The 23,472-nt window shown below is 41.5% G+C and overlaps 1 long non-coding RNA gene and 1 pseudogene across 1 annotated transcript; one reads left to right on the top strand and one right to left on the bottom strand.

Annotated features, from left to right (window-relative positions):
- Nucleotides 1-23,472, top strand: part of LOC108413175 — a 250,452-nt pseudogene that overhangs the window by 130,800 nt on the left and 96,180 nt on the right.
- On the bottom strand, nucleotides 6,184-8,172 carry LOC108416768. Its single transcript, XR_001857251.2, has 3 exons — nucleotides 8,021-8,172; nucleotides 7,483-7,542; nucleotides 6,184-6,882 (listed from the first exon to the last, which is right to left on the bottom strand). It is a non-coding gene; the product is annotated as an uncharacterized LOC108416768 (long non-coding RNA).

Genomic DNA, 23,472 nt, shown 5'->3' with positions numbered 1-23,472 from the left:
TAGGGGTCATGACCACTGAAGAACAGGGTAAAATGGGGCTAACAGTATGATCATATGTATCTTGCTGAAATGTTTAAATTGGAGCAGTATTATTTCAAAAGTAGAAAAGTTTTCATAAAATTCTCTGGTTTGTTATTTCTGTTATGAAAAACCTGGAATGATTGACTTTGCATTTATTCTTAATTTTTCTTGGATATCATGCCCTTGGGTGTGTAGGTTTGATTGTTAGACACATTTTATGGTAATCTTTTTGTTAATTTGCAGCTTTTCTTGTGTATGTTTCTTTCTGGCAGTGGATTAAATGCAGTGACTTGTTCACACTGTCAGTTGGGCTTATTTGGTGTGTCAGGTGGAGAATCACAAATACTCTGACAATCATTCTTTGAAAGGAGCAAAAAAGTAACCACAACTCTTTCTGGAAAAGTAGATAAAAGGTTCTTCGCAAACTTCTTATTATTATTCTATGCTCAAAATTTAAACAGTTTCTCGTCCCACAGTTTTCGAGCTAGAGCCACGAAATTTTACAGGATCGTAGGGCCTATACCCGATTAGGTTGCTTGTGCTTTTCTAAGCGATCCGACGTACGGTTTCCGGAATATTAACGTTCAAAGTGGATTTTTTTCCCATAGGGAATGAATGGGGAGGCTTTTGGCAGACTGCCAGACATGATGTCACAATGCATTGTTCTCTCACACAACAGCTCCAAACCACGCACGGAGCTCAATGTCTCACCAGCTCCCAGCCTTATTCTCAGCAGCTCTGTTAAGGGTTAAATGCTTTTAAGGTGGAATTGCACCAAGATAGCACTGAATTTTAAGGTGGAACTTCAATTTAAGGTGGAACTAACAATAGCATAACAATAAATTTAAGGTGGAACTTCAATTAACATAGCTCCATGTTAAAGGTGGAACGGCTATTAACTTGTCACTAACTTTAAGGTGAGACCTCAATTAACATAGCAAAAAAATTAAGGTGGAACTGCTATTAACATAGCACTAAATATGGCACAGTGTTTAAGGTGGAACGTTAATTAACATAGAAACAAAATTAAGGTGGCACACAACTTAAGGTGGAACTTCTTTTAAGGTGACACAGACTTTAAGGTGGAACTGCAATTAACCTAGCACTAAATTTAAGGTGGTACAGAATTTAGGATGGAACACTTTTTAAGGTAGCACTAAATTTAAGGTGGAAATTCAGTTACCATGGCACAATTGTAATTGTTAAACAGGCTTAACGCACTTTACAGCCATCAGGTAACATCAGTTTAACCATATCTACAGCTTTAGACCTCAATAGTAATATTTATGCTCTATTTTTTAGAATGTTTGATTGGTCAGTCAGTAAAACAATAGTCCAAGTGTGTTTTTGCAAATGTAAGATGACCATTGATGTTTTTATTGTTTAGTAGTGTTTTCTGGAATAGTTGGAGCCAGGACTGGGTGGAGCGAGGACAAAGTGAAGCCAGTGTACTGCAAGCATTAAGTGTCGCCATGATGAGGTGCAGACAGGACAAAGTGGATTCAGGAAGAGGTGATGCCAGGATGAAGTTAGAGCCCAGATAAAGCCAGGATGAGGTACAATCACAATAAGGTGGAACCAGGGTTGGTGCTAGGATTAGGTGGAGCCCAGGTGAAGCCAGGATGAGGTGGAGCCAGGGTTGGTGCCAGGATTAGGTGGAATTAGGAACGAGTGGAGAAGAGGATGAACCTGTATAACACACACACACAGACACACAGAGAGAGATACACACACATTTTTTGTTCTTCAGAAAGGAGTCAGTGGATAAACTTGACATTTTCTATAGCTCTTCGTTATTGTTAGTCTGATTATTGATTAATGTATCCATTATATACTGAGTATTTTAAATATGAGTAACTGTTTAAAATGGTTAATTTAATAAAAATTCTGCATAGATTTTCAATCTTACAAAACACAATAAACAGGACTGTGGTAGCTGTAATATGTGTGTAAAACACCTGCTGCAGTGGTGGTGTGTGGATTGGAAATGAACACTGGGTCCAAAGTGTATTTTTCCCTGTTGTGGCAGTGTTTATAACTTGGGTGTAATCTTTTGAACCAAATAAATTCAAAATGGGCTTATTTGAGGTAGCCAGCTGGTCTTCATTAAAGTCACCACACACGTGTTCAATGGCCTGTTCAATAGCTTCACTGTGCTTTTCATACTTTTCTCTGTTTTCATTTACAATAGTGTAAACACGCTGAAGTGTCTCTGTTCCTGGCAGTTTTACAGAAGCAAAGGCATAGAAAGATCCATAGGTGTTGAACTGAGCAGTTTTAAGCTGTGCGCTGCTTCGGTGTGGCAGGTACAGTTTCAGCAGAGTTTCGTAGAATTTTTCTGGGTGTTTTTGTTGTGAGAAACAAGCAAAACGAATGATGGCAGGTTTCCCTCGGGTGCGCTTTTTTATGTGTCCATTGTTATTTTGCAAAACAGAAACATTTTTACCCTTTCTTTGTCCTGCATACACAATTCGATATTCACTAGCAAATTCAGCCATGCACATGTTCTCAAACTCTGGTGTATTCGGCCTGGCCATGTACTTCTTTGCTAATCCAGTCATCCACACATTCTCATCATCAGGGTCTTTGTCCTGTAAGCACTTCATAGGCAGACTCATCCGTACAGCACTGTCGTCTGTGGGTATAAAAATCACAGCACGAGATGATGACTTCAGTTTCAGACTGCAGGTACGAACAACGGCCTCTTGAGCACTGACCTCTCTGTTTTTGGAATAGGCCTGCATGACCTGTTCCGTGGTTTCACTCTCAGATGAGCTGGGACATGTGTCTTTCATCATTCGTTTCAGATAGTCACTCATTTCATGCTCAGCTTTTGAAATATAGGACAGGATGTACATTATGCAGCTGTATGGGTTCAGGATGAACTGTATGTCCATGTTGGCATCCCAGGCTCTTAGAAGCAGTGGATTGTAGCCATTTACCCAGCAGTCTTTTGGTTCACGTTCCATTATAATCAGACTGGATGTAGAGAGAGACTTTACACTTTCCTTATAATCCTGGTATGCCATACCGACTGTTTCAAGCAGCTGTGTAATGCTGTCAAAGTGCTGAGTCGCATCATTCAACAGATCCCAGACAGGCTGAAGCTTTGGTTTTGTGTGCGTCACAGTTTCATTTTTTTCTCCACCGTCATCATCTGAGTCAGTGTCAGGGGGTGGTCTGGGCCGTGTGATGATTGTTTTTGCCATAGGTGGTTTAGGAAATCCAAACCTGCAGTGTTTATTGTACTTTTTGCGTGATTTTAAGTGGTTTCTGCTGTGTGTTTGTACTTCTGACACGATTCTGTGTAGTTCGGTGTCTGTGTTTGGGTCTGGCAGTTTGCACGAGATGTATCTGTCTATAAAATCACAAACACCTTGATCCATATCATTTTCAAATTCTGGAGCATCTTTTAGCCAGAATAAACAGTGAATGTGTGGAGCGCCTTGTTGTTGAAATTCTACACGATAGAAGTAGTCGATCACTTCACCGATGGGTTGTGCAGGAGACTGAATGAGGTTCATGAGAGCTTCTACACGTTTCTCAAACATGCGCATGGCTGTGACTGGATTACTGCGCAGAATCTCACATTTCTCTGACCAGTCTAAGGCTGAGAAGTCCACAGTTTCACCTTGCTGTGCTTTAATGGCTGTGATTACCTCTGGCCATCTCATCTCTGCAGCACTGAATGTACAGAAGAAGGTGGGAGTTCCCAGCTGTCTGAGCATGGCAAACAGATCTCTTAGGGTTTTTTCCCCAGAAAGCAGGTGTTCCTCTCAGGGGCTGCATGAATCTGGTTCCCTCATTGTTTCTCACCAGTTTATCTAATTCTTGTTTATCCTGTAACAGTGCGCTGTTGATTCTGCGTCCTTCACGGGTCATGGATTTTGCTTTTCTCAGCTGAATGGACATGCTTTAAGTAGCTAAATGCATTTCAGTCACAAACTGTGCAAAGAAAATGTAGTTTGTGTCCCTTGCAAAGCGATTATCAGCAGAAAACAGCCTGGCATTGAAGTATCTGCTGGGTGAGAGAGCTGTGTGTCTGTGAGGTTCATCAAATGTGTTTTCACCTGTAGGAAACTGGACAGGAAAGGCCATTGCTTCCAGTTTAGGAACTTTGAATATGCTTACTGGATTATTCCTCTCAGCAGGGGCGATGCAAAAAAACTCCATCATTATATGACAACAAATGCTGACCGAGGTCTGGTGGTTGAAGACATGAGTCCTCCCTGCTGTTCTGTGCTTTCACCTTCATCATGTTGTTGACTCTTAGGGTTCTGTTGTGGTGTGTCCTCTGCCAGTGTTTTCAGTGTCCACTGGAGCATCATCATCATCGTCGTCATGTACAGGGTCATCAAATAATTCATCTGGCTCCATGTTGTTTATCACAATATCTCTGTACTCAGAATGCACTTCTTTTAATAGAGCAGAAAGAACTTTCTGCATGGATATTGTCTGGAACTGATAATGGCCTGTGTAGCACAGTCGTCTTTACAGTTTCACTGTGAGCAGCTGTGATTCGCTCCTCGGTCTGGGTAAAACATTAACAGTGGTTTCACCATCTGAAGGAACTGATGCAACAGTACCTTTAATGGCTCTTTGCTGACCTTTGGGAAGACCGATGACCTTTGCAAAACACACATATTTGGCTATAACATGTCTTTCTAGTATATTTAAATTGCAGAGCTCTGGTGGAATCTGTGCAGGTTGGAATTTGTTAGCGGAGGCGATGGAAGGCATCTTTCCCTTTAATAAATTATCATGGCAGCTGTGGCAGATCCACTCACTTTTCCTTTCCTCTGTTACACAGTCATCAGGACAGTTATGCGAACAGGTGTGAATATATTTTCCTGTCAAACAAGCTGAAACCATCACTGGATTCTTTTGGTAGTGTGTACAATCACACAGACGGACCTGATCAGAAAACAATGCTCTGTGACACACTGTGCAAATATAACTTGGACCAGCTTTCGTTATCTCCTTTAAGTGGACCGGTGCCTTCAGCACATTGGGATTCAGGGTTTCATTGTTCTCCTGTGGTGTTTGTGTTTGTATTGTTGTGTTTCTCTGCTGCTGGAAGTGATTTAGTCTGCATTTCCTCTGTATATGTTGTGTTAGTCATGTAATTCACTCTTACTGACTTTTGCTTTGCAAGTCTGTAATTTACATTTTCAGTGTAATTTACTCGACTGCGTTGTTTCTTTTCTCTGAATTTAAGATCAGTCGCATATCTGTTCTTCCGGTTTATCCCGGTCTTCTTCTCCTCTGTCTGGATGCATTGCTCTTTTTTCTTAGTGTTTTTGGTGTAAATATTGCCTCCTTCTTTGTGTTTTGTTTAATTTAGCAGTGGGTTGTTCCACAGACTGGCAGAGATCAGATCGTAGACTGGAACCTGGGTCTACTATTGTTTTAATCTCACAAGACAGTTTGCCTTGCATGTCGGCAGTAGTGGCCGTATCTCTGTTCACAAAGGACACGGGAAGGAGATCGTATTGCCGACTGTCATTCAGTTCGAGGCACGCCTGATACAGAATTAGCAGCCTTTCTATCAAGTCTTCTGAGTTTGCGAAAATGAGCATCACCGCTGTCCCCATGTGCTCTGCAGCCGTTAAACAGTCAGGAGTTCTGCAGTGAGGATCAAAAAACCCGAACCTGCCCGCTCAGTCTCTGAACACCGCGATGCATGTGGCTCTGGTCAGCAGCGGCGTTGCCGGTCAGACAGCGGAGCGCTCTGTCCAGGGTCTAGAGGAGGAAAGGGCTGGAGGTGAAGCTTCTACTGTAACAGCTCAGACAAACACGACTGGACTTTATAGAGAAATAACAGATTCACACAGACGGTACAACGAATGAGCGAAACCGGCAAACCTGAGGGCCAAACAGCATACACTGCGCAGTTACTGGATCAGAGCTACTAATGCAGCACAAGCTTATACAGACTGCAGTAAAGCCAGACGATGTTCCCAGAAGTTACACTAAACAGCAGACTGTGCTATTAAGAGTGGACTGATACGTTTCCTGTCCTTACCACTTCTAAAGTCAGTACCCAGAAGATGATCAGCTTACTAAAGGAGAACTTCATACAATCAGTACCCAAAAGATGTGATTATATCTCCTTAGGTGACACACTTCCTACAGTCAGCAGCTGAAAGAAGTACTAACCGCTTCTAATAAACTTACAGTATTTAATAAATATGCTTAGAAATGTTCAGAAGCAGAAACAATGTACACACTGTATTATTCAATTAAACAGAAGCATTAAACATTCGTATAATTCAAAAATTAAATGACTGAATCCCAAGTATTACGATTCTTCACCATCAAGAGCTTTAAGCTGGCTTAAACTATGAATAAACTATAAAATGACAAATGAATTAAATAAATGCACAAGCCTAAAATCCTTCAACAGTAAATGTTCATGTATAAATATACACACTTGAAGCTGCTGTTTGTTTTGCTCTTGCAATGTACGGCTATGAGATATGACCAGTAACTACAGCTTCAGTGAATGATGTGAATGTGTGTCTTCAGCTGCAAATGGTCTGGGGCCCCTGTAGTGATGGCCTTCAACTGGAAAAACTGCTTCTTTAAATAATCGTCTGACCTGAAACAAATCACAGGAAAACAGTATACAGGGTACAACAGATCTGGTTAGAATCCCACAGGATTGGGTGTTTATGCAAGTATAGGTTCTTCAATTTGGACGATGGCAAGGGTTCATCATTTTGGACAAGAAGGGCGTTTAGAAAGGCGTTTTTAGAAAGCTTGCAGGTGCAAGCAGACAGAGGAGAAAAAGAACAGAACAGGATACAAAAGGATAGGACATGACAAAGGATAGAGGGAGACGTTCGGTTCCTTCATCACCTGTGAAAACACACAAAAAAAGCCAAGTTACATTCATGTAGGGCTCTTCTAACAAAGTAACATCTTTCATTATTATTGCCCATGTTTAATTAAAATGGCTCATGAAATGTACAGAAACAGACAAAAGTCTAATATAAAGGCTACTGGAACATGCAGGGGGCAGATTCAGAGGGAACAGATTTGTTTGGGGAATGAAAACATTTGTGAAGCAACGCGATATCATTCACTTTTTTTTTTTTAACCATGGCCCCTTTAGAAAACCACTGGTTTGGGGGACATTATATTTACATAAATCAACTTTGTTATTGGGGCTGATCAATGTTTCACATCTTCACAACGTTCAGCTAAAAAATTATGTAGCCTGTGCAAAAGTTCCAGCACATTTAATATTGTATCTTTCATTTTTTCCCCTGAAATGTTAAACTAGAATCTATTAACTCTTTCCAGGAAAACATATTTTGATCAGAGGTGCCCAAACATTTGCAAACAACTGTACAAGCAATCTAAAGACTTATGAATAAGTGAAGCAAGTAGGTGCCATATCAGTGCTGCACTGTGTATAATAAACTAATAAGGCAATCTTAGGAACTGGAAACTCACCAAGTAAGCTGGTCAGCTTAAATCAATGCCCTGTGCCCTCTCAGGCAACTATGAAGATGCCTGTAATAGCCAGAAAAACAACAAAAAAAAACATCAGTCTATAACAATGCTCACAAAAGACATTCAAGTGTATGTTTTAGTACTGCACTATTAGACAAAGGAGAATTCCTCCGATTTTTCAAATTTTCTATATAGTTATGTCACTAAGACATTAACAGTCCTTCAGAACGGTTTGATGTCAAATGCCCCACACACACTCACCCTCACACAAGCCTGTGACTTTGTCAACAATTTCACTGCACAGCAGTCTAAGCTGTCGCTATAGAATATACTTATCTAATAACCTATTCTGAGAATAAAAAAAATTGTTCTGCAGTAAAACCTATGACGCATATTAATATTATTAATATTAAAAGTGGCTGCAACTGTAACAACTGCAATTTCCCCCTGGGATCAATAAAGGAATCTGAATCTGAATAATGTAGCAAATTAGAAAAATCAGTGCAATTCCTCTTTAAGAAAAATGTTCCCAACTTACAGAGAGCAGCGAGGCTTGTGAAGAAGAATGCCTGTAAAAACAAAGCTTCATGATTCGGGAGAAGGAAAAAACATACAAAAATGGTCTAAAGTTAAAGAAAGCTGGCTTTCTAGCAAATCATTTACCGCCACTGCAAGCAAGCAAGCAAGCAAAATTTATTTATATAGCGCTTTTTACAACAGGTTTTGTCACAAAGCAGCTTTACAGAACAATCAGTATTACAGAGAGAAGAGAAAAGAAGAAAGAAAATCCGGGTCCGAGCCCCCATGAGCAAGCCAGCGGCGACGGTGGCAAGGAAAAGCTCCCTAAAAGAGGAAGAAACCTTGAGAGGAACCAAGACTCAGTAGGGGAACCCATCCTCCTATGGTCACTGGATTGATGGCATTAAAAGATATGTAACATTCCACATACATAACACAGTAGCATGCATGCATGCACACACACACACACACATATACATACATACACACACGCACACTTCTCCATCAGAGAGTGCGCACGCAGCCATCAACTCGGAAGCGTTCATAGCCACCACACCATCTACCACCTCAGAACTCTCCGCCCTGGTCGACTCATATTTAGCCACGCATTTCACCCGGACGGGAGCTGCGGCGGCGTACGGCGTGTCCTGCTTCAAAACATTCTAGGGAAACAACAGAGCAAAACAGTCAAACTAAGATTGAACTCAGACCATATGCTTTTATTCGTACTCTTTTACCGAATTTATTGCATTTCCCACAATTAAACGGTTTAAATGCAAATATTTCACCTGTTGATTGGTTAGCGATCAAACCATGACTGTGTTGTTAATGGAGTAGTAAATTGTTCTCATGCACTGAGACAAAGTGGGGCTGTTGTCTTTCATTAGCTCTATAAGGGTGTATATAAAACGTGAGTGAAGAAAGGCAGTAAAATACGTTTAAATTGGCCATTTAGTGTGTCAGTATGAGCTGAGAAGGAAAAGGATGTGTGTGATTTGTAGTCTGCTTTGAACAGAATGGAATTCTAGACTGGACTAAGACGCTTCAGGTAGCCTTGCGATTGGTTTGTCCACTGACCAATCAAACAGCACTTTGTAGATTTTTCTGTAGCAACGGTAACCATGGCGATCCCTGAGGCATGAAAAACTGTGGGCACTTTGAGGAGAATAAACCTGGTGGTTAGCACATTAGCTAATCTGACTAAATATTTTGTGGAGATTGAAATGGCCACGTTTTAGTCGTGGAATGCAAAAATCTGTGTAAAGATGTTCGTCTAAACAGCTGTTCTTAATTTACTTTAATATTTTTATTGTTCTGTGACCAAACATGTGTGCTCGGCTAATCGTGGGCGGAATCTATAAAGCCCTCCTTTGGTAACTACAGAGAAGTTGTAGAGATAAACTGGCTCTGGTAACATTAGCTAGTTAGCTAAGTAAAGGAATTCGGGCCAAATGACAGAGTGTTCGGATTCAAAACTGTTCAAATAAAATTGCTAAAAAAATTGTTATACATACATGTTTAGTCACTCAATCACTAAAAATCTGGAATTACATTAAGAATGGCTGCAAAGAAAGAAAAGTGTAGAATTTTTACACTGTCACATCTAAACTGAATAGCCATCAATGAAACCTTTTTTCTAAAATAATTATTTTTATTTTAGCTTATTTTTATTATATATATGTATATATATAGTCATTTATGTATGTATACACAGCAGTTTGTAGATTTTCTTCTTTTCATAATCTACTTACGTGAGGCTTGTTTAACCACTCTGACAACCTGACGACTGACGAACTGATAATCTCAGTGACAACTTGGTATATATACGCCCCCCGAAGGCAGAAGCTGTGCGCGCATGACCCCTGTTTTGTGCGATTTTTAAAATTTATTTATTTATTTATTTTACAGACAGTAGAGCTGAACGGTCTGGTCTGGTTCTGGAAGTAAAATCACTTTCATAACCAGCTCGGGGGTTTTAAATATTTACCTGTAATATTTTATCCAGTTAGCACAGACACACCAAGAGCTATGAGACTGTGAGACCACGGTCCACGGCTCCAATTAAATCCATGAGTCTGTCTGATTTCAACTTCCTATAAGAGAAGGTTTTTTTCCCTCGTTCGTCATAATGAAATACATTACCCACAAGTCTCACAGTGAGTTGCAACCAGGGTGTTGCAACAGTGAGTTCGCCGTTACCATGGAGATTGAAACGGTTGGAACCAGAAAGGCACAACGCACAGCGACGTTAGCTAAGGTTAGCTAGTATGCGAGGTCAAGCGAGGGCTGTTATATTCACCAGCAGCAGGACTGTTCACTACATTAGCCCTCACATTAACTTAGCTAAGGTTAGCTAGTATGCGAGGTCAAGCGAGGGCTGTTATATTCACCAGCAGCAGGACTGTTCACTACATTAGCCCTCACTCTACCTCACTCTACCTAACCTTAGCTAAGTTAATGGGAGGGTACCTACAGACTCTAAAGCCCCATTATTTATGGGCTGTTATATTCACCAGCAGCAGGACTGTTCACTACATTAGCCCTCACATTAACTTAGCTAAGGTTAGCTATTGTGTGAGGTAAAGTGAGGGCTAAAGTATGCTAATGTTAGATAACGTTATAATGTGTACAGGCTACAATGAATGTGGTTACAAAGTAAAACAAGACAAACTAAAGCTCTCAGTGTAGCTTTAAACTTTAACAAGTTGGTCGCTTCGTGCAGCTTCTGTAGAAAAACCGGCAGAAACTACAGTCGGTAGTTAGTCGGCGAGCTAACGCTAGCTAGCAGCCTCTCGGTTAGCCTGTTAGCTTAGCAGCTAGCTAACGAAGGTTAAGCAGTTTTATAACGAACTGCACCACTAGCAAAGCTACAAATGATATCAAAATAGACCGAATTATGTCCCAGACACCACCTGAAAATGACTTCTGTTCGTGTGTTCAGTAAAATGTAGTTTAAAGCCGTCATTTATCAGAGCAACAGGTCCTAACTTACCTCAGAACGCAGAGGCGCAATGACGCCGCCGTGCGAGCGACGAATCCTTTTCATGAACTGATTCTTTTCAATGAATCAGTCGAACCGATTCACACGTTCATCTGAATCAAACTCTTATCAGCTTCACAGTTCTGTCTGTGGAATCGGTTCAGAATCGGATCCTGCACCAACATACATGTAAATAATGATTTAATTCAAATTAATAGCTCACCTCAGTGACAGTAACATTGACAATAATCCCTTAGAAGCACAAAATAGCTCAGCCTCCAAATTCAAACTATTAAATGGCTATTAAGGGGGGAAAATAAGGATATAGATGAATATGATCATTCTTCATAAATAGCAATACTTTCTGTCTGCTGAATAACGTTATATATGTTTTAAATGAAAAATAATTTAACAAAATGAATAAAAATGGAGCTAATAGTTAATATAGATAATAATATATAATTTGTGTTGACTTGTGAAATATTGTGAAAGATTTTTCTAATACTGTATTTTTAATTAATATAAGCTAGGGATGTGGTGGCTAATGTAACCTGGTGTAAAGACTCGTATTACCAAACTATTATGTGCTTCAAGCCAATAGTGTATTCACAAGTTTCATGTGACATCATATGTTTTTACGCCGCCCGGTTTCAACGTTACCATAGTGATGTAAGGGGGTACCATCCACCTATAATGTGATTTAATGTTGGAATGAAGAGATGGTCACTGATCACAGTCAATCAATTAAGTCAGTTAAGTCCAAACTGACTGCTTGTAACTCAGTATGCACAAAACACCAGTTGTGTTATAACAGCGGAGCCGGTTTATGAAAACAGCCTCTTCCAGCTGCTTTCTTCTTTTTCCATATTACGGCAGACGAGACACAGCACAGCTTTATACTGCCATCTGCTGGTGGACATTTCACAATGTTAAAATTCAAATTTAGTATTGCCCCTAAAACAGTTTACATATTAGAAAAATAATTACACATTAGAAAATAATGTCTTTGTCTAAAAATTTACCTTAGGTCTCATTCGTTGGTATTGATTTATATTATACCTTACTTATATTTTATTATTTATCATTTTCTGAGGATTTCTCCATATCGAAACCTTGTGTGCAGCACATGTGTTTAAGGTGTTCCTTCCAGATCAGAGTGCTTACCTACTCAGCATATATTATGCTATTTATACATACATACATACACACACACACACACACACACACACACACATACATACATACATATACATATACATATATATATATATATATATATATATATATATATATATATATATATATATATATGCGCCTGTAAATGGCTATGATGAGAGAGCAGAAGGTGATACGACTCTAAACTACTTGGTCCATCCCTGCTGAAAAAAATGCAATCTGGAAAAACTCCAGCATGTACTGAGACTTTAAAGCGAACTGGCTTAACTCCATTAGAGGTGACTAGCTTGCTATAAACACCTTTAGTTCCCATTAGAAACCCATCAGATGCGTCTAGAGTCGGCCACAGTTTACCTATTTAAAATGTTATCTATTAAGCCATTACAGTTCTTCACAATTTCATACAGACCTATCAGAAAAACACGAAATACCTTAGCTCAATATTATAAAACGAGCAGGAACAAACAGAAACATCTGATGGTTCTGATGATTTTATAAGGTAAGATAAAACTAGAAACTAGGCATTTTTATTAAAAGGTCTCAAACACATTTAAAGAGAGAATACCAAAATTTAATAAATAAAAAACATGAACAAAACGAAACAAAACATAATCAAACCATCACACTTCGTTAAAAAGTGCACTTTCCAGGACACACACTACCTCTCCTTCTGCTACAACCGAAACTTTGGCTGGCAAAGCTTCGGCCACCGCATTAACATCACCGCTCCACACAGTAGCGGGAACCGCCAATTCCTCCATCTCCCCAGTCAAGAAAAGCGTTTCCTCTGTTTCAGCTTTTCTAGAAACTCCTACAACCTCCACTTCCAAAGACGCTTTTGCGATCTCCATCTTCTGGGAAAAGCACAAGGCATACAATGAGGGTAAGCTATAACCATAAGAGCCATCTGTTCTGATCTCAGTGTAAAGCAATCATTTTCAACTATTACAGTAATTGTTAGTCGGAATACGCTGTGAACGTTTTAGTCTTTTAGACGCTGTTAAATGAAGAAAGTTATCAGTGTGCCGTGTGTGAAGGGGGTGGAGTTAAGAAAAAATGGGAGAGGTTATGTAGAAGCAGTCGGGAGTTATTATGTTTTTTTTCTCTCAGACCTGCAGCGCTGAGGAGCCTAAGCAGTTGTGTTTTCTACATTAAAAGTAGCTCCACCGAACTATATTATTAATACTGTAAAACTACTTCTAATAATGATTAAAACAGCAGCAGTTATGCACATGACTGTTTTGACATCATTTTCAGGGATTTGGTGTATAAATCATACAAAACATTCAAATATAAAGTATTTCAGTGTTAAATTTCATTAAAGGGGCTTTAATTCTCTTCATCGTAAAATAAATGTTACTGAAAACCTACAACTTACCTTCACCTCAGTGTAGGATGTGGAATTCAGCTTCCCACGTCTCTGAACCCTCAGATGAGTTATGGCCCTTCGTTCCCCCAGCGCAATATTGCTAAGAGCCGCCTCTCGCCACAAAGCAGCTTCAATTTGTGACCGACCCCAATGTAGTGTGACGTATTGGCCCGGTACAGGTCCGTTTCTTGTGTCTTGGAGACGCGTGGTGCTCAACTAAGGAAACAATAGAAACAACCGAGAATCAGAATGATGGTGAAGAAGCCATTTAAGAAGCATGAAGACCCAAACAGAAGACGAGAAGGATGTTCTAGACAAACACTATCCATATTGTCGCCAATAGGGATTAGAAACCCTTTGATGTCACTTAATTAAAGAATTACATACAAAGAGATTATTCCGGGGGGAAAAAGGAGAAACTACCGCCCCATATCACTCACTCTGATGACGTGCCCCTCCAGAGTATAATAGCCATCTGCACTGCATGGGTCTTCGTAGAGTTTTGAGGGTGGACAGACGGCCTGGTGGCACATTACATCCAGAGCAGAAGATACAACGACAGAGGAGGTTTTGAATATGACCGTCGAAGGACGGAAAAACATCTTTTACTGTCAAATTATAATGCTTTATAAAATATGACTGGCCCTCCTCCAAGCGATGACAATCATCATCTTTAAGATGAGCAACGACGCACACTTCTCCATCAGAGAGTGCGCACGCAGCCATCAACTCAGAAGCGTTCATAGCCACCACACCGTCTACCACCTCAGAACTCTCCGCCCTGGTCGACACATATTTAGCCACGCATTTCACCCGGACGGGAGCTGCGGCGGCGTACGGCGTGTCCTGCTTCAAAACATTCTAGGGAAACAAAAGAGCAAAACAGTCAAACTAAGATTGAACTCAGACCACGTGCTTTTATTCGTACTCTTTTACCGAATTTACTGCATTTCCCACAATTAAACAGTTTATATGCAAATATTTCACCTGTTGATTGGTTAGCGATCAAACCATGACTGTGTTGTTAATGGAGTAGTAAATTGTTCTCATGCACTGAGACAAAGTGGGGCTGTTGTCTTTCATTAGCTCTATAAGGGTGTATATAAAACGTGAGTGAAGAAAGGCAGTAAAATACGTTTAAATTGGCCATTTAGTGTGTCAGTATGAGCTGAGAAGGAAAAGGATGTGTGTGATTTGTAGTCTGCTTTGAACAGAATGGAATTCTAGACTGGACTAAGACGCTTCAGGTAGCCTTGCGATTGGTTTGTCCACTGACCAATCAAACAGCACTTTGTAGATTTTTCTGTAGCAACGGTAACCATGGCGATCCCTGAGGCATGAAAAACTGTGGGCACTTTGAGGAGAATAAACCTGGTGGTTAGCACATTAGCTAATCTGACTAAATATTTTGTGGAGATTGAAATGGCCACGTTTTAGTCGTGGAATGCAAAAATCTGTGTAAAGATGTTCGTCTAAACAGCTGTTCTTAATTTACTTTAATATTTTTATTGTTCTGTGACCAAACATGTGTGCTCGGCTAATCGTGGGCGGAATCTATAAAGCCCTCCTTTGGTAACTACAGAGAAGTTGTAGAGATAAACTGGCTCTGGTAACATTAGCTAGTTAGCTAAGTAAAGGAATTCGGGCCAAATGACAGAGTGTTCGGATTCAAAACTGTTCAAATAAAATTGCTAAAAAAATTGTTATACATACATGTTTAGTCACTCAATCACTAAAAATCTGGAATTACATTAAGAATGGCTGCAAAGAAAGAAAAGTGTAGAATTTTTACACTGTCACATCTAAACTGAATAGCCATCAATGAAACCTTTTTTCTAAAATAATTATTTTTATTTTAGCTTATTTTTTATTATATATATGTATATATATAGTCATTTATGTATGTATACACAGCAGTTTGTAGATTTTCTTCTTTTCATAATCTACTTACGTGAGGCTTGTTTAACCACTCTGACAACCTGACGACTGACGAACTGATAATCTCAGTGACAACTTGGTATATATACGCCCCCGAAGGCAGAAGCTGTGCGCGCATGACCCCTGTTTTGTGCGATTTTTAAAATTTATTTATTTTACAGACAGTAGAGCTGAACGGTCTGGTCTGGTTCTGGAAGTAAAATCACTTTCATAACCAGCTCGGGGGTTTTAAATATTTACCTGTAATATTTTATCCAGTTAGCACAGACACACCAAGAGCTATGAGACTGTGAGACCACGGTCCACGGCTCCAATTAAATCCATGAGTCTGTCTGATTTCAACTTCCTATAAGAGAAGGTTTTTTTCCCTCGTTCGTCATAATGAAATACATTACCCACAAGTCTCACAGTGAGTTGCAACCAGGGTGTTGCAACAGTGAGTTCGCTGTTACCATGGAGATTGAAACGGTTGGTTCCAGAAAGGCACAACGCACAGCGACGTTAGCTAAGGTTAGCTAGTATGCGAGGTCAAGCGAGGGCTGTTATATTCACCAGCAGCAGGACTGTTCACTACATTAGCCCTCACTCTACCTCACACTACCTAACCTTAGCTAAGTTAATGGGAGGGTACCTACAGACTCTAAAGCCCCGTTATTTATGGGCTGTTATATTCACCAGCAGCAGGACTGTTCACTACATTAGCCCTCACTCTACCTCACACTACCTAACCTTAGCTAAGTTAATGGGAGGGTACCTACAGACTCTAAAGCCCCATTATTTATGGGCTGTTATATTCACCAGCAGCAGGACTGTTCACTACATTAGCCCTCACATTAACTTAGCTAAGGTTAGCTATTGTGTGAGGTAAAGTGAGGGCTAAAGTATGCTAATGTTAGATAACGTTATAATGTGTACAGGCTACAATGAATGTGGTTACAAAGCAAAACAAGACAAACTAAAGCTCTCAGTGTAGCTTTAAACTTTAACAAGTTGGTCGCTTCGTGCAGCTTCTGTAGAAAAACCGGCAGAAACTACAGTCGGTAGTTAGTCGGCGAGCTAACGCTAGCTAGCAGCCTCTCGGTTAGCCTGTTAGCTTAGCAGCTAGCTAACGAAGGTTAAGCAGTTTTATAACGAACTGCACCACTAGCAAAGCTACAAATGATATCAAAATAGACCGAATTATGTCCCAGACACCACCTGAAATGACTTCTGTTCGTGTGTTCAGTAAAATGTAGTTTAAAGCCGTCATTTATCAGAGCAACAGGTCCTAACTTACCTCAGAACGCAGAGGCGCAATGACGCCGCCGTGCGAGCGACGAATCCTTTTCATGAACTGGTTCTTTTCAATGAATCAGTCGAACCGATTCACACGTTCATCTGAATCAAACTCTTATCAGCTTCACAGTTCTGTCTGTGGAATCGGTTCAGAATCGGATCCTGCACCAACATACATGTAAATAATGATTTAATTCAAATTAATAGCTCACCTCAGTGACAGTAACATTGACAATAATCCCTTAGAAGCACAAAATAGCTCAGCCTCCAAATTCAAACTATTAAATGGCTATTAAGGGGGGAAAATAAGGATATAGATGAATATGATCATTCTTCATAAATAGCAATACTTTCTGTCTGCTGAATAACGTTATATGTTTTAAATGAAAAATAATTTAACAAAATGAATAAAATGGAGCTAATAGTTAATATAGATTGTAGAATGATCGAGTGATGGTTTAATTCTGTAAAGTGTCTTTATTTAGCAGAACAACAGTAACAAGGCTGGCATGGCATGGGCATAACACCCGGTGCACTCAGCTTGCGGTTTTCATCTACCATAAAGCAGTCTAGCGCCTTAAAGCAATACAGTGTCGTAAAGTTGTAGTACACGGTAGCAGCTCACAGTGCGCTCTTACTCTTATTACTTATATATATATATATATATATATATATATATATGACATGACATCTCCCCGCCCTTTTTGCGTTACTTCCCCATATCAAAAGTGCGTTCAAACAGTATCAGATCAACACAATTCCTGTTAATTAGCATAAATCACAACCATACTGGATTATTATTATTCAAACGTAGACTATGTAATTTGCTTTCCTAGCATTTGTGAACAGATCTTGTAAACATATATGTGCAATCCGCAAACAGGGTTAACTCTCAACAACAAAATGCAGTACCAAGTATCACCTTCAAACTTAAAGCTTTTTTTTTTTCTTTTAACATAAAACCCATTTAAAGTATAACACAGTACAGGTATCAAGGTACTCTATTATTATCAACTAACTACAGTCAAGCATCTCAAGAACAGCATATTAACATGTAAAGTCTCTCTTTCACCCACCCCCCAAAGGCCACAGAGCAGACGGCATAAAGTCTAAAGGTCCAGTCTCATAACTGGTTTGCACACACGTCCAGATCTGGTACGAACTTGCACTGGTGAGTCCATAGATGTGTGCGTGACATCCTGACTAGTGTTAGAGGGGGCAGTCTCAGGAGCGAGGGTACCTGTGGACACTCAGCTGGAGGAGGAAGGGAAGCAGTGGCAGGCAGTGGGGAATACTCCTGACGAAGATGGCGGCGATTCCTCCGGAACACTGCTCCCTGCGGTGTGCAGATGAGGTAAGATCTTGGGGTAACACATTCCGTGGAAACAACTGCAGGTGTCACCCAAGTTTTCTCCTGATCCAGCTTGGTGACAACTGCGCCACCTGGTCGTAGTGTAGGAAGTAGTCTGGCCCCGTGGCGGCGATTGTAGTAGAAAGCCTGTTTGGCCTTTTCCACGGCATCCTTTTGCATGACAGCCTTTCTGTTGGGCCATTTAGGCTGAAGATTTTTCTCCAGGATAGGGAGAGTTGTTCTGATCTTTCTCCCCATGAGGAGTTCAGCTGGACTGACTCCTGTTGTAGTACAGGGCGTTGACCGATGACACATAAGAGCCAGGAGTGGATCTTCCTGTTTAAGGATTCTCTTAGCGGTCTGTACTGCTCTCTCCGCATGACCATTTCCCTGAGGATGGTGAGGACTTGAGGTTAGATGTTTAAAGTCCATTTGTTGTGCTAGTTCTTTGAATTCAGCACTGGAAAACTGAGGTCCATTGTCACTCACCACCTCATCAGGGATCCCAAATCTAGCGAAGGTTGTTTTCAGTCGCTGAATAACCTGAGCACTTGTTGTGGAAGGCAAGTGCAGTATCTCTAGGAAACGAGAGTAGTAGTCTGATACTATGAGGTAGTCATTCTTGTTGTATTCACAGAGATCTAGCGCAATACGTTTCCAGGGTCGACCAGGCAGAGGTGTTGAGATGAGTGGCTCTTTTTGCTGTGTCCGTCTTAGCTCTTGGCAAGTGTGGCATTGCATTACAGTCTCTTTGAGCTCAGCGGAGAGCCCCGGCCACCATACAGAGGAGTTTGCCCGGTCCCTGCACTTTGTAAGTCCTTGGTGTCCATCATGTATTTTCTTGAGAATCTCTGCTCTTAGTGATTTTGGAATGACAATTCTGCATCCTCGTATGACTAGGCCATTTGTCTCTGATAGTTCATTTTTCACTTTCACATATGCTCTGACATCTAGTGGAACTTTATCTCTGTATTCTGGCCATCCGTTTCTTATGTACCTTATGACGGTTTGTAGTTCACAATCTGTTGTGGTGGCTGCTTTGATACTGTCCATTCGGCTCTGAGAAGCTGGGATGCCTTGCATTACAGTGGCTATGTAATGCTCTACCACGCTATGTGTGTCAGTCTTTTCTTCGGTATGAATCTGTGGACTACGTGACAAGGCATCAGCTACTATAAGGGTTTTACCTGGAACGTAGACAGCCTCTGGTTTGTATCTCATGAGCCGCATTAGGAGACGCTGGCACCTCAGGGGAACATTGTCTAAGCTCCGGCTGTTAACGAGTGGCACTAGCGGTCTGTGATCAGTCTCCAGTCTGAACTGATCTAAGCCACACAGGTACTTATCAAACTTTTCGCACGCCCATACACTCGCCAGACACTCTTTCTCTATCTGGGCGTATCTTGTCTCGGCCTCAGTGAGACGTCTGGAGCAGTAGGCGACTGGTTTCCACTGTTCTCCATGGAGTTGGAGTAACACAGCTCCTAAACCATAGCTACTGGCGTCGGCAGACACTGTAGTTGGCTTTGCGATGTCATAAAATGTGAGAACTGGTGCTGTTGTTAGCCTTCTTTTAACGTTCTCAAAGGCTGACTGTTGAGAGTGGCCCCAGGTCCATACGTTTTTAGTCCTGAGCAGTTCGTACAAGGGTTGGCCAACTGTGGCAAGGTCAGGGATGTATTTGCCAAGATAATTGACCATGCCTAGCAGTCTTTTTAGCTCTTGCACGTTTTGTGGTGAGGGCAACTGTTTGATGGCCTCAACTTTCTCAGGGTCTGGCCTTACTCCAGAGCGATCAATTAGATGACCTAGGAACCTTAATTGACTCTGCCTCAAGGAGCACTTTTCTTTGTTAAGCTTGAGGCCAGTAGACTCTATACGACTTAGCACTTTGTCCAATCAAGCATCGTGTTCTTCCATGGTGGCCCCATAGACCAAGATGTCATCCATGAAGACTTCCACACCCTCCAAGCCTTCCAGGGTCTCCAGCATCTTTCGCTGAAAGATTTCAGGTGCACTTGTAATACCGAAAGGTAGTTTTTTAAAACAATATCTGCCAAACGGTGTTATAAAAGTTGTCAGTAAGCAACTGTTGGGATGGAGGGGAATCTGCCAGAATCCGCTGGCAGCATCAAGGGAAGAGAACACTGTTGCACCACTTAGTTTGGAGGTTATCTCATCCGAAGTAGGCAGGATATAGCGCTCTCTTTTGACTGATTTGTTTAGCTTTGTGAGGTCAACACAGATTCTTGCTTGGCCTGTGTGTCTTTTTAGGACAGGGACCATGGGAGCACACCATTCAGTGGGTTGTGTCACCCTTTCAATGACACCATTTTCTTCCATTCTGAGTAGTTCGTCTTTTACCTTTTGCAACATGGGAAACGGCACACGGCGTGCAGTGTGCACCACATAAGGCACTGCATCCTCTCTTAGCTGTATCTCAACTGGTTCTGTTTTTAGCGTGCCATGTTCCCCATAAGGCTGCTGGTGCCTGCTTAGGTTTGGTGTAACCTCATCTACTCGCCTCACAAGATTCATTTCAACTGACAAGGAGCAACTGAATAGGTTATTGACTTTGTGCCCATGGACTACATACATTTTGGATAGATATTCTTTGCCTTTGTAGCCTACAGTCACATTAAAGCATCCGAGGCACAACAGCTCTCCACCTGGGCTGTTAAGAGGGAGATCTGATGGTTGTAATGGTCTTTCAGGGGTAATTTTGTGGAATGTGTCTTCATTTATGACGTTAACATCAGCTCCCGTGTCAATTTTAAATTCCACTGGGACAGAATCTACATTAAGTACCACAGTCCACGCCATACTTTTCTCTTTCGCATTGCACACTGAGCCTAGAAAATATGAGGTCTGCTCACCTTTGTCAGTCTCTGTGACTTCATTCACGTACCTGCGGTTACGACACACCTTGGCCCAATGTCCCATTTTGTGACAGTTATGACATGTAGCTTTTGAAGCTGGGCACTTTTCATCTCCCCTGTGTTGTGTTTTGCCACATTTACCACAATTTTTTCTCTCTCCCCATGTTCTGCCTGTTTGTGACTTGCCTTGTTGTCGTTGTTGAGGTTTCCAGTTTGTGTGTTTTTGTTTGGTCCACACCTCCTGCACGGACGCCGCTGGGTCCCCTTGCAAACTCACTTGCGCCGCTACCTCCTCCGATTGCCTCACGGTCTGAATTGTGAGCGCAACTGTGAGGTTCGACATTAGCTGCAGTCTGCGCGAGAGTTCCCTATCCAGTATCCCGACCACGATCCGGTCGCGGATGTGCTCCTCTCTGGAATTACAGCAGAGCGGGGTAGGCATAGCCACGCCACGTAGCAGGCAACGACAAGAGCGCGGAGGGCTGGAGGCGCGCGAGAGAGAGAGAGAGAGAGAGAGAGAGAGAGAGAGAGAGAGAGAGAGAGAGAGAGAGAGAAAGCGCTGCAATTTTTAAAAAAATGGCTAGTGGAAGTGATGGCACGGAGACAGACACCGATTCTCCTTATGAACGTTTAAAACAATTTTACACTCTTGCAAACCCCGACGGCAAAGATCTTACCTTTCTGTGTAAGATTTGTCCACCTGCCCAGCAAAAACAAGTTAGGACATCAACAACGTCCTTCTCGAATTTGAAACGGCACATTGAGTTAAAACATCCATCCAGTGTGAATGCATATATGCACGCCCTCGATGGTCATAAGGGAGGAAAGGGAAAATAGACCCCCTGCCAACCCCAAACGCAAATGACACTGCCAGCAGCCTTCAAGAGGTCCGTGGTGGTCTCACAGGAGCAGGTAGATAAACTGAGTATCGACTACATTGTGGAAGATTTACAACCTCTAAGCAAAGTTGAGAAACCCTCGTTCATCAGACTAGTGACAGGTTTGCAACCAACCAGACATGTGCCTTCAAGAAAGCAAGTGCAGGGACTACTGAATAGAGAATTTAAGGAGGTTATCAATAAATTAAAAAGTGAACTTGCCGAGCTTGATTTTGTTTGCACAACAGCTGATTGCTGGTCAGCTGTCAACAAGGGATTCATGGGCATTACAGTTCATTGGCTTGACAAACATGATCCATCACTCAGGAAATCAGCTGCACTTGCATGCCGTCGTGTCAGGGGGTCACACACATATGATGTACTGGCAAAAGTACTGGCAGAGGTGTACAAGGAATTTAAAATTCAGAACAAAATTGTGTGCACAGTGACAGATAATGCCTCAAATTCTGTTAAGGCATTTAACTGTTTTGGAGAGGGTGTTGCTATTACAGCTGCGTCTGCAGCTGCTGATGAAACAGTGGAAGAGGCTTCTGTCCAGGCAATTGACAGTTTGAATGATGGTGATGGTGATGGTGATGATGATGATGATGGGCTTGAGCCAGCACCCCTCTCAGCGTTAGAGGATCCCTGCCTCCCCCCTCACAGAAGGTGCATGGCCCACACCTTAAATCTTGTTGCTGCCGACACAAAGAATGTAACTGACAGGCAGTACAACACACTGGCAAGGTCTGTGTTTTCCAAAGCATGCGCTCTGTGGAACAGAGTAAAACGGAGCTCAAAAGCCTCAGATTTGGTTGAGCAAAAGCTAAAGATTGGCTTTGTCACTCCAAATGACACACAATGGAACTCAATGTTCCTCTCCATGCAGCGCCTGAGTCACATAGCCACATTGACTCCACAGGCAAGTGACCTGATAGCGCCAGGTGTCCAGCTCCTGAATATGACAAGCTGCTTCTGCACACCGTCTGTGATGAGTTCAGCCTTCGGCGGTTTTCCCCACAGGAGATTGATTTCATCTATAACTTTGTGAGTGTGATGCATCCCTTAGCCGCTGCACTAAACATTCTTCAAGGGGAGAAAAACACATTCCTTGGGTACCTGGGGCCTACAATTGTGCAGCTGAAAAATGACTTGAGAGGGCTGCTGGATGAGAGCTCAAAGCCTACAACTACAGAAGGTCTGGCTGCATGTCGTCCTCTCATCCAAACCATGATTCAAGCAATCTGCAAAAGATTGGATGACAGGCTTGAAGTTCCATCTTACACAAAGTTACATCTTAAAAATCACTGTATCTACCATAAAGATACGCAGTTTCCTTAAAAATAAAGTTTTTTGTGCCTTTGAGTTTTGCCTTCATTACCTTCATTCAAGAGTTTTGCTCATTTCATACACACACATATGTCTATGTTAAGTCCCTCTCCTGTTCTGCCAATTGTCAAGCCTTCTACCAAGCCTTCTTTTTTTCAGTCCCCTGTCCAGACACCGTCTCACACACACACACACACATATATATATATATATATATATATATATATATATATATAGAGAGAGAGAGAGAGAGAGAGAGAGAGAGGTAAATTAAATATATATTTTTAAACTCACTT

The sequence above is a fragment of the Pygocentrus nattereri genome, chromosome 2, assembly GCF_015220715.1.
Source record: "Pygocentrus nattereri isolate fPygNat1 chromosome 2, fPygNat1.pri, whole genome shotgun sequence".
NCBI classification, from domain to species: Eukaryota; Metazoa; Chordata; class Actinopteri; order Characiformes; family Serrasalmidae; genus Pygocentrus; species Pygocentrus nattereri.
Note: the sequence above shows the minus strand (reverse complement) of the source record. Positions and strands in the feature narration are given on the sequence as shown.